The following is a 13,203-nucleotide window of genomic DNA, read 5'->3' on the forward strand; positions in this document are numbered from 1 at the left end:
GTGGACGTTGGGGTTCAGAAAATGATTGGAGGACACGAGGACTGCAGTTTCTTTACCTTTAATTGCAGGTGCAGTCCGGGGCACTGATGACAGGTGATCATGGAGGTCCGGGAAGCCTGGAAGCATTTCAGGATCGACTTAGCCAGGTGGATTTGGAGGCCTTCTCTCTACGCTGCTCCCTAGGTCCTTGATGCCTTAAACTCTCCACAAGTCCCTATTGCTGTCTGTCCATGAAATAGAACATGGCAGGCAGCTTGAGCCTGTTCTAGGTGTCACTCCCTCGTGGTGACTCCGGGCTCTAGAATGCTGCTGTGCTTCAGGGTGTCAGCTGGGGCAAGGAGACTTGCAATCTCCTGCCCTCTGGTTATAGTTACTGGGCCTGAAGTTCCCACACAAACACGGACTCCGGTGTCCGGTCTTTGGCGCTCAGTCCTGGTGTGAGCTCAGTCACAGCTCAAATCCCTCAGGTTCTCCTCCCTTGCCTCCTCTTCCTTCCTCTCAGACTCACACACTAAGACTAACTAACCAACCCCGCCTCTAGCCAGAACTTATAAGGAAGCTCCCCTAAAACAGGTGTTAGAGCTACCCCTTCTGGTCTGGAGTCTGGAAAGGTATTGCATGCTGATGTACCTGGAAAGGGGATCCCTCCTTGCTTCCAGGCATGACATCACCCCCTGTGAGGGAGGCAATACCACTGTGGTAACTGGACCCCTGGGATACCACAATCACATCTCGGTTAATCAACGGGCAGTGGAGATGTACACTTGCCTTGAAGGCTGCAAGAGCTGATGGCTGGAACCATGGTCACATTCCTCAAAATGGATGGACAACATCCCTAGTATGTGATTCGAGATGAAAGGGAGCTGGATGAAATCCTCTTGAAGTATGAAATGGCCTGGGAAAGGCTCCTCGAGGTGGCTCAAAACGGGGTTACCACCACATCCTAGAGATTATACTGTCTTTGGGTTCACCACCTCCTATGCGGAAGCAGGCAATGGTGCAGGTGACAGAGGGGACTGTCACCCATTTCTACATGTAGGGGGCTCCGGTACTACTTGAAACTGGGTCACTTACAGACCCGTCACCTGGAAAATGGGCTCCAGGAATTTTTTGCACCTTCTGCAAAGCTTTTATGAGTGTAGGAATACAGCAACTACAGTTTATAATATTTGAATGAGTCTCGCCAGTTGTTGCCTTTCAGTCGTCTATGGATGATCCTATGGATGACCCTCTGTTAGGGCTGGCAGAATGCACCGAATAAATATAAAGATAATAATAAGGTGCGTTCGCAGCCCAGGGTCCACCATGCAGAGATGGAACCTGCTGCTAGGTAATGGCGGCACTTATATGGCGGTACTACGCCAGAATAAACACGGGTTCCGTCACCCAGTATGAACTGATGCAAACTCTGTTTCTTCACAGAGTCGCAGAGAAGCAAAAGAAATGCTGTGCCCTGTTAGCAGTCACAGGATGCAGCTGATGGACGCTAGTGGGATCCCTGAAAATCACCCCCCACTATGCTGGTGATTGATCTCACTCTGACCCTCGGCTTTTGAGCCCACGCAGGAGGATGCCCTGAGTCAGATGCTGAGATCAAGCAGGAATTCCCACCCTACACTGAAGAGTAGTGTGAATATAGCTGAGAAACAACTATTAGGCGCTGACTGCTTGCTCCACACACCCTAATACCCAGACAACAACGAAAGGGATGGGGATCATTAAGGAGCATTCACCAGTATCAATCTCTCAGCACACATATACATAGTCAGGTCTATACTAGCGCATAGCCGAGCAGCCATGCAAACCTTTTATAGTCGCAGCCTTGCGGGACCTTCCTGGTGGTCCAATCAGAGCTGCAACAGGACCTGGGCATATGACCTCCAATGAGAGGTTGTCCCACGGGCATGCTCAGTAAATGAAAGGCAGGACTTATTCCCTGGAATGTCTGCTTGCTGCTGATCAATGCTGGTTAAAAAGGCTGTACCTGGGATGGCAGCTGTAACCAGATGCACAGTATCAGCTTGAGCCAGATGCTGGGACTGACGTCTCTGCTGAGCAGACTCCACTGTGGCTGGGGAAGAATAGGAGACCGCAGATGACATGGTGCGAAATTCCCTCCTTATAATTTTTTTCCTGCCGTTGCAGTGACTGCGAAGCCTTTATGAGTATATTATCAACTAAAATTTCAAAATATTTACTTTAAATATATTTTTATAGATTCATTTAGTCCTCCATATAATTTAAGGCATGTCTAGTTAAATCACCAATGTATATAACACTCAAAAAAGCTTTTACTTTTTTTACTTGATTACTCATCCATACAGTATTATGTTCTTTGTGGTACATTACAGTGATACATAGCACTCCAAAAAAGCGATGAAAAAGTTGTCTGGATTCAATTAGACATCCATACAGGATTAGGTTATTTCTGAGACATTTCTGGTTGTATATAAGACTACTAAAAAGTGTTTACAAAATTTACTGTAATTAATTAGTCACCTATAGAGCAATAAGTGCTTTCTGTGACATTTTGGTGGTATATAAAACTCCAAAAAGTGTTGCAAAAAATGTGCTGAGTTCAGTTAGTGACCTATAAAGTATTAGGTGCATTCTGACAAATGTCGGTGGTATATGGCTCATAAAAATCATTCACAAATTTTACTATATTCCCTTAGACAACTGTGGAGCATTAGGTGCTTTAAGTGACATTTCTGTGGTATGTAAGACTCCAAACAAGCATTTATAAATTTGTCTGGATTTAAATTAGTCATTCTTAGAGTATAAGGTGCTTTCTGTGACATTTTGGTGGTATATAAGACTGCAAAAAAGCATTGAAAAAGTTGTCTGAATTCAATTAGTCATCCACTGTCATGAATCCCAATGGCTAGGGATAGCAAGGGACAAGCAAAGTAATACAAAATATCGGACGAGCTCTAGGGTGATGGAACCTGGGCTGACCGCTGCCCTACGCCTGACAAACGCAACTAGAGATAGCCAGGGAGCGTGCCTACGTTGGTTCTAGACGCCACGCACCAGCCTAAGAGCTAACTAGTACTGCAGAGAAAATAAGACCTCACTTGCCTCCAGAGGAATGAACCCCAAAAGGTATAGTTGCCCCCACATGTATTGACGGTGAAATGAGAGGAAGGCACACACATAGAGATGATATATATAGGTTCAGCAAATTGAGGCCCGCTGTAAACTAGAAAGCAGAACGATACAAAAGGGGTCTGAGCGGTCAGCAAAAAACCCTAATCAAAAAACCATCCTGAGATTACAAGAACCCATGTGCCAACTCATGGCACATGGGGAGAACCTCAGTCCACTAGAGCTACCAGCTAGCATAGAGAAATAATAAGCAAGCTGGACAAAAAACCAAACAACTGAAAATCAGCACTTAGCTTATCCTGAAAGATCTGGGAGCAGGTAGGCAGGAACCAAACAGAGCACATCTGAATACATTGATAGCCGGCAAGGAAATGACAGAAAGGCCAGGTAAAATAGGAAACACCCAGCCTCTGATGGACAGGTGGAAACCAAAGGCCGCAACCCACCAAAGTCACCCAGTACCAGCAGTAACCACCAGAGGGAGCCCACAAACAGAATCCACAACAGTACCCCCCCCTTGAGGAGGGGTCACCGAACCCTCACGAGAACCCCCAGGGCGATCAGGGTGAGCTCTATGGAAGGCGCGGACCAAATCAGTCGCATGAACATCGGAGGCGACCACCCAGGAATTATCCTCCTGACCATAACCCTTCCACTTAACCAAATACTGGAGTTTGCGTCTGGAAACACGAGAATCCAAGATCTTCTCAACAACATACTCCAATTCTCCCTCTACCAGCACCGGAGCAGGAGGCTCAACCGAAGGAACAACGGGCACCTCATACCTCCGCAACAACGACCGATGGAACACATTATGAATAGCAAATGATGCTGGGAGATCCAAACGAAAAGATACAGGGTTAAGAATCTCCGAGATCCTATAAGGACCGATGAACCGAGGCTTGAACTTAGGAGAAGAGACCTTCATAGGGACAAAACGAGAAGACAACCACACCAAATCCCCAACAAGAAGTCGGGGACCCACGCGGCGACGGCGATTAGCAAACTGCTGAGTCTTCTCCTGAGATAACTTCAAATTGTCCACCACCTGATTCCAAATCTGATGTAGCCTGTCCACCACCACGTCCACTCCAGGACAATCCGAAGACTCCACCTGACCAGAGGAAAAACGAGGATGAAACCCCGAATTACAAAAAAAAGGAGAGACCAACGTGGCAGAACTAGCCCGATTATTAAGAGCAAATTCGGCCAGTGGCAAAAAAGCAACCCAGTCATCTTGATCAGCAGAAACAAAACACCTCAAATAAGTTTCCAAGGTCTGATTAGTTCGCTCCGTCTGGCCATTCGTCTGAGGATGGAATGCAGACGAGAAAGACAAATCAATGCCCATCTTGGCACAAAACGTCCGCCAAAATCTAGACACAAACTGGGATCCCCTGTCAGAAACGATATTCTCCGGAATCCCATGCAAACGAACCACGTTCCCGAAAAAATAAAGGGACCAACTCAGAGGAGGAAGGCAACTTAGGCAAGGGCACCAAATGAACCATCTTAGAAAAGCGGTCACACACAACCCAGATAACGGACATTTTCTGTGAAACCGGGAGATCAGAAATAAAATCCATGGAAATGTGCGTCCAAGGCCTCTTCGGGATGGGCAAGGATAACAACAACCCACTGGCCCGAGAACAGCAAGGCTTAGCTCGAGCACACACTTCACAAGACTGCACAAAGGTACGCACATCCCTAGACAAGGAAGGCCACCAAAAAGACCTGGCCACCAAGTCTCTAGTACCAAATATTCCAGGATGACCAGCCAACACAGAAGAATGGACCTCGGAGATGACTCTACTGGTCCAATCATCTGGAACAAACAGTCTTTCTGGTGGACAACGATCCGATTTATCCACCTGAAACTCCTGCAATGCACGTCGTAAGTCTGGGGATACGGCGGACAATATTACCCCATCCTTAAGGATACCAGTAGGCCCAGAGTCTCCAGGAGAGTCAGGCACAAAACTCCTGGAAAGAGCATCTGCCTTCACATTCTTTGAACCTGGCAGGTATGAAACCACGAAATTGAAACGAGAAAAAAACAACGACCAACGAGCCTGTCTAGGATTCAAACGCCTGGCAGACTCAAGGTAAATGAGATTCTTGTGATCAGTCAAGACCACCACACGATGTTTAGCACCCTCAAGCCAATGACGCCACTCCTCAAATGCCCACTTCATGGCCAAAAGCTCCCGATTACCCACATCATAATTGCGCTCGGCGGGCGAGGATTTTCTAGAGAAGAATGCACATGGCTTCATCACCGAGCCATTAGAACTTCTCTGTGACAAAACCGCCCCCGCTCCAATCTCGGAAGCATCAACCTCAACCTGAAAAGGAAGTGAAACATCTGGTTGACACAACACAGGAGCAGAAGAAAACCGGCGCTTAAGTTCCTGAAAGGCCTCCACGGCCGCAGGAGACCAATCAGCAACATCAGCACCCTTTTTAGTCAAATCAGTCAAAGGTTTAACAATACTGGAAAAATTAGCAATGAACCGACGATAAAAATTAGCAAACCCCAAGAACTTCTGAAGGCTCTTAACAGATGTAGGTTGTGTCCAGTCACAAATCGCCTGAACCTTGACGGGATCCATCTCAATAGTAGAAGGAGAAAAAATGTACCCCAAAAAAGAAATCTTCTGGACTCCGAAGAGACACTTTGAGCCCTTCACAAACAGAGAATTGGCCCGCAGAACCTGAAACACCTTCCTGACCTGTAGAACATGAGACTTCCAGTCATCAGAAAACACCAAAATATCATCCAAATACACAATCATAAACTTATCCAGATATTCACGGAAAATATTGTGCATAAAGGACTGAAAGACTGACGGAGCATTGGAGAGTCCAAAAGGCATTACCAAATACTCAAAATGGCCCTCAGGCGTATTAAATGCGGTTTTCCACTCATCACCCTGTTTTATCCGCACCAGATTATACGCACCGCGAAGATCTATCTTAGTGAACCACCTAGCCCCCTTAATGCGAGCAAACAAATCAGTCAATAATGGCAATGGATACTGATATTTGACTGTAATCTTATTCAGAAGGCGATAATCTATACAAGGCCTCAGGGAACCATCTTTTTTTGCCACGAAAAAAAAACCTGCTCCCAGAGGGGACGAAGATGGACGAATATGTCCCTTTTCCAAGGACTCCTTAATATAATTCCGCATAGCAGTATGCTCTGGCAGTGACAGATTAAATAAACGACCCTTAGGGAACTTACTGCCAGGAATCAATTCTATAGCACAGTCACAATCTCTATGGGGAGGGAGCGAATTGAGCTTAGGCTCCTCAAAAACATCCCTATAGTCAGACAAAAATGCAGGGATCTCAGAAGGAGTAGATGAAGCGATTGAAATCGGAGGTGCATCATTATGAACCCCCTGACATCCCCAGCTTAACACAGACATTGTTTTCCAGTCCAGGACAGGATTATGAGTTTGTAACCATGGCAGACCAAGCACTAGTACATCATGTAAATTATACAGTACAAGGAAGCGAATCACTTCCTGATGAACGGGAGTCATGCGCATGGTCACTTGTGTCCAATACTGCGGCTTATTCATAGCCAATGGTGTAGAGTCAATTCCCTTCAGAGGAATAGGAACTTCCAGAGGTTCCAGACTAAAACCGCAGCGTTTAGCAAATGACCAATCCATAAGACTCAGGGCAGCGCCCGAATCCACATAGGCATCGACGGAAATGGAAGACAGTGAAAAAATCAGAGTCACAGACAAAATGAACTTAGGCTGCAGAGTACCAATGGCAAAAGATTTATCAAGCTTTTTTGTGCGTTTAGAGCATGCTGATATAACATGAGCTGAATCACCACAATAAAAACATAATCCATTTTTCTGCCTATAATTTTGCCGTTCACTTCTGGACTGAATTCTATCACATTGCATAGTCTCAGGTGCCTGTTCAGAAGACACCGCCAACTGGTGCACGGGTTTGCGCTCCCGTAAACGCCGATCAATCTGAATGGCCATAGCCATAGACTCATTCAGACCTGTAGGCGTAGGGAACCCCACCATAATATCCTTAATGGCCTCAGAAAGACCATTTCTGAAGTTTGCAGCCAGGGCGCACTCATTCCACTGAGTAAGCACCGACCATTTCCGAAATTTTTGACAATATATTTCCGCTTCATCATGCCCCTGAGAGAGGGCCAACAAAGCCTTTTCAGCCTGAATCTCTAGGTTAGGTTCCTCATAGAGCAATCCCAATGCCAGAAAAAACGCATCCACACTGAGCAATGCAGGATCCCCTGGTGCCAATGCAAATGCCCAATTCTGAGGGTCGCCCCGCAGGAAAGATATTACAATCCTGACCTGTTGAGCAGGGTCTCCAGAGGAGCGAGATTTTAAAGAAAGAAACAATTTACAATTGTTCCTGAAATTCAGGAAGGTAGATCTATCTCCAGAAAAGAACTCTGGAATAGGAATTCTAGGTTCAGACATGGGAGTGTGAACAACAAAATCCTGTATGTTTTGAACTTTTGCTGCGAGATTACTCAGGCTGGAAGCCAAACTCTGGACATCCATGTTAAACCGCTAATATCAGAGCCATTCAAGGGTTAAGAGGAGGTAAGAAGCAGCTAGACAGCAATTAAGGGCTAGGCAGCAAAACTCTGAAGGAAAAAAAAAAAAAAAAAATTTCCCTTCAACACTTCTTTTTCTCCTGCTTCAGCCCAAACAATTAACACTTTGTGGGCCGGCTATACTGTCATGAATCCCAATGGCTAGGGATAGCAAGGGACAAGCAAAGTAATACAAAATATCGGACGAGCTCTAGGGTGATGGAACCTGGGCTGACCGCTGCCCTACGCCTGACAAACGCAACTAGAGATAGCCAGGGAGCGTGCCTACGTTGGTTCTAGACGCCACGCACCAGCCTAAGAGCTAACTAGTACTGCAGAGAAAATAAGACCTCACTTGCCTCCAGAGGAATGAACCCCAAAAGGTATAGTTGCCCCCCACATGTATTGACGGTGAAATGAGAGGAAGGCACACACATAGAGATGATATATATAGGTTCAGCAAATTGAGGCCCGCTGTAAACTAGAAAGCAGAACGATACAAAAGGGGTCTGAGCGGTCAGCAAAAAACCCTAATCAAAAAACCATCCTGAGATTACAAGAACCCATGTGCCAACTCATGGCACATGGGGAGAACCTCAGTCCACTAGAGCTACCAGCTAGCATAGAGAAATAATAAGCAAGCTGGACAAAAAACCAAACAACTGAAAATCAGCACTTAGCTTATCCTGAAAGATCTGGGAGCAGGTAGGCAGGAACCAAACAGAGCACATCTGAATACATTGATAGCCGGCAAGGAAATGACAGAAAGGCCAGGTAAAATAGGAAACACCCAGCCTCTGATGGACAGGTGGAAACCAAAGGCCGCAACCCACCAAAGTCACCCAGTACCAGCAGTAACCACCAGAGGGAGCCCACAAACAGAATCCACAACATCCACACAGTAGTAGGTGCTTTCTGTTAAATTTCAGTAGTATATAAGATTTTAAAAAAGTGCTTAAAAATTTGACTATATTCAATTAGTCATCCATACAGTATTAGGTGTTCCTGTTAAATTTCTGTGGTATGAAAGACTCCAATAAATCCCTGAAAAATTTGTCTGAAATCAATTAGTCATCCATACAGTAATGAGAGATTTCTTTCAAATTTTGCTGGTATAGAAGACTCCAAAAAAGAGTTGAAAATTTTGTCTGGATTCAATTAGTTATCCATACAGTATTGAGTGCTTTCTGTGACTTTTGGAGATATAGAAGACTACAAAACAGCATTGAAACATTTGACTGTATTCAATTAGTCATCTATACAGTTTTAGGTGTTTTCTGTTAAATTTTGGTGGCATATAAATCTTCAAAAAAATCATTAAAAAAGTATGCATTCACTTAGTCATCCATACAGTATTAGGTGCCGTCTGTTGAATTTTAGTGGTATATAAGACTCCAAAAAATTGTTGAAAAATTTGTCTAGATTCAATAAGTCATCTATACAGTATTGGATGATTTCTTTTAAATTTCGGTGGCATATAATACTCCAAAAAAAGTTAAAAACTTAATCTAGATTCAATTAGTCACGCATACAGTACCAGGAGCTTTCTGTGACATTTCGGTGGTACACAAGACTCCAAAAAAGCATTGAAAACTATGTCTGGATTCAATTAGTGATCCATACAGTATTGGATGCTTTCTGTTAAATTTCGGTGGTATATAAGACTCCAAAAAAAGATTGAAAATTTTTTTTTTTTATTCATTTAGTCATCCAAATAGTATTGGGTGCTTTCTGTTAAATGTTGGTGGTATATAAGACTCCACTTATACTGTTTTCTGTGACATTTCACTGGTAATTGAGACTTTAAACAATTCTGGACTGCCCATATGATATCATGTGTTTGGAAGCTTCTGTTTTTGGCAACATCTGAGTTAGTTTGAGATACCCCTGTGGATGTATTTACTGCGCTCCCGAAACACACTGCTTCTTTATGTAGCATCGTGGGAAATTCTAACGAAATCAGCCAAGTTATCAGTAAGGGAATTGTGGACTTGCACATGTCTGGCTCATCCTTGGGAACAGTTTCAAGATACCTGAAGGTGCCTCGTCTGTGCAAACAATTATACGCAGATACCAACAAGATGGGAATAGTTGGTAAGATTGTGTCAATATCCACAGTGAAGTGAGTATTGTATCTACATGGGCTGAAAGGCCACTCTGCCAGGAAGAAGCCATTACTCCAAAAGAAACATAAAAAAGTCAGATTAATGTTTTCAAATGCACACAGGAACAAAGACCTTAATTTTTGGAGATGTCCTGTGGTCTAATGAAACTAAAATTGAACTTTTTGGGCTTCATGACCATCATTATGTTTGGAGGAAAAAGGGAGAAGCCTGGAAGCCTAAGAACACCTTCCCAACTGTGAAACACTTGGGTGGCAGCATCATTTTGTGGGGTTGTTTTGCTGCAGGAGGGACTGGTGTACTTCACAAAAGAATCATGAGAAAAGAAGATTAAGTAGCAATACTGAAGCAACATCTCAAGACATCAGCCTGGATGTTAAAGCTTGGGTGGAAATCTGTCCAAATGGACAGAAAAATATTTAGAAATGAGAGTACTCAGTGGTTGATACCTTTTAATGGCTAACACGGTACCAAGATATATATCTTTCCTGTTCCAAATGGACAGTGACCCGAAGCATATTGCCAAAATGGGAACTAAGTAGCTTAAGGATAACAAAGTCATTGTTTTGCAGTGGCACCATGTTTGGACTATGTTGGCCCAGGCTATGCAAAATAACATACTGCACCAGGGCTCGTTGATGCTGCCACAGTCGCTGCAACATATGCAGAGTGGAATTCCAGCAAGTCAGAACATCTCAAATGAAATGGGTAACCGGTCAGCTGAAAAAGCTCTGTAGCAATGCAAGACATTGACCTGCGGAATGTGATCATTGGACGTGAGCACTTAGCGACCGTGCAGTCTGCAGCATCGCATACAGGCCGGGATAGTGGTGGAAAAATTGCTGTACCACCAGGCTGAGGATATATGCCATTCAAGGCACCTGTGTGAGGTTGCTCTGGCGTAGGGATGCCACCAGGTTTGCACAGTTATTGCACACAGCCACTGGCTCCCGATTCAGTGGAGAAATCCATTGCTCTAAATCAGCTTGGATAGCCATCCACAACTCTTGAGCTGTGTGACTGCAATTTCCAAGGCATATTAAATTGATCACTGCCTGATTGCGGTGAGCCATGGCTGCACAGTACGGAGCTGGGAGGGATTCTATCTGCACTGTTGGAATGCATGTCGGATTAAGGAAGAGGTTGAGGGCACAGGTGGAGGCCCTAGAGGAGGTGGAGGAGCCATAAGCAGTGGAAGAAGTGTTAGATACAGAGGTTTGTCACAAAGAGCCCAGTCAGTGAGATGTAACACCCCTGCCCATGTTTGCTCATCCTGATGTCAGTGGTGAAATGCATTTTTTCAGGGAACAGGTGATGTTGTCGGTGACATGCTGGTGTTGAGCAGGCATCGCTTTCTTAGAGAAGTAATGGCAACTGGGTAACTGGTACAGGGGGACTGCGACAGCCATCAACTTTCTGAAACCGTCTGTATCCACCAGGCAGAAAGGCAGCATTACCGTGGCAAACAGATTGGAGATGGTGGAGTTCAAGCTCCCAGCTTTGGCATGTGTAGAAGTAAACATTCTTTTACGTGACCGACAGCTGGCTGCTGTGCTGAGAGAGGGCAGAGTATGGAGAATAGGACAAACTGCTGGACTGTGAATGGGGTACAGGTGGAGATGTTATGGTGGACTGGGAAAGATGTGTTGTGCTAGGTGACACAAAAGCAGCAGTCATGTCCACTTCTGTAAAAGCTGACGGGCTCTCATTCACATCGACTGTAGGGGGTGAAAAAGTGGAGTTTCTGAGGCCGGAGAGCTGTGAAAAAAGACTTGGCATGCTCATGAAAGAGGAAGATGCAGCAGATTGGGGTAGTGGGACCACCAGTGGTTGGCGAGGTCCACTAGTCCACATTTTAGCTCAGTGAAATTTCCACACTAAGGCATGTCGATCGCTCATGTGCCAATTCATGCATGCACTTGTCAAATTATTGCAAGTTTTTTTGCAAATTTGACAGATAACGTGTGTTGCATCATTATTTGTGGTCTCAAAGGCCCAGGCTAGGCAACCCTTGCCACCCTTGCGAACTGCACACTTGCGACCAGTGCTGGCCACAGCAAAAGTTGGGGCTGAAGATGCAGTGCTCGTCATGGTTGCATCACTTCGTGTCTGTGTGCTATGTAACCTCCTCATCTTCCTCCTCCTCCATTTCCACTTTTGTGCTACTCAGCTGGGTATTTCTGGGTTAACACTAGCTGGGATCCACAACCTCATTGTCAACCTCTCTATTCTAACACTCCTCACCCTAAGAGTCACTCTCTACCTTTTCATGAACTGACACGACAGTATTGTCCTCATGCTCATCTGTTATTTGAGTGTCATCAGTATCACCCCCACCCTTGGTGTTTAACATCTGGTGACGAGGGTCAGGATTGTGCTCGGACCCTACTTCGTCTGGTCCCGGATCCCACATGAAAAAATTTAAGGCATTGGTGCAGATGCTTTCCTGCTCTGGATACTGTGTTTCTTCGGAGCAGACCTGGGATGCCCATGGATAGGACAAGATGGTTTGTTCAGTTGAACTTTCATTAACACCTAACTCACGTACACATCAAATACTGAGCCTATTCCCCTTTTTACTATGACCTAGCTTTTTCCCACTCATGGAAGTAGCCTTCCCCTCTTGTAAACTGCTGCTTCACAACCTTAGGAGCACAGCTGTCAGTCACTTGTCACTAAATGAACAATTACTATTTATTTTCTTAGATAGTGTGCCTGAACAACACTGATATACTTAACGATGTTTAAGTGGAAATCTTGCCTTCTGATTTGCTACTGAAACACAGTTTTATCACAAACGATTTGGATTAGCTAATTGGCCCACCTGACTGCACCCCAATATTAGGCTTAATGATTTCTAAGAGGAAATCTGTCCTTCTGACTTGTCACCGAAGCACAGTTTGATCAGAAATGATTTTGATTAGCTAATTCGGCCTGTACACTGCACACCTATGCTAGTCCTATTGATTTTTAAGTGGAAATTTGGCCCTCTGATTTGTCATTGAAACACAGTTTATCACAAATGATTTGGAGTTGCTAATTGGGCTTTGTGGCTGCACCCCAATAATAGACCTAACGATTTTTAACTGGAAATCTGACCTTCTGATTTGCCAATGAAACACAGTTTTACAACAAATGATTTGGATTAGCTAATTGGGCTTTATGGCTGCACCCCAATATTAGACCTAACAATTTTTAAGTGGAAATCTGGCCTTCTGATTTGCCATTGAAACACAGTTTTATCACAAACGATCTGGATTATCTAAATGGCCCTCCAGGGTGCATCCTAATGTTAGACCTAATAATTGGAAATCTGGCTTTCTGATTTGTGTCTGAAACACAAATGATCTTTAGTAGCTAATTGGGCCT

The sequence above is a fragment of the Ranitomeya variabilis genome, chromosome 8, assembly GCF_051348905.1.
Source record: "Ranitomeya variabilis isolate aRanVar5 chromosome 8, aRanVar5.hap1, whole genome shotgun sequence".
NCBI classification, from domain to species: Eukaryota; Metazoa; Chordata; class Amphibia; order Anura; family Dendrobatidae; genus Ranitomeya; species Ranitomeya variabilis.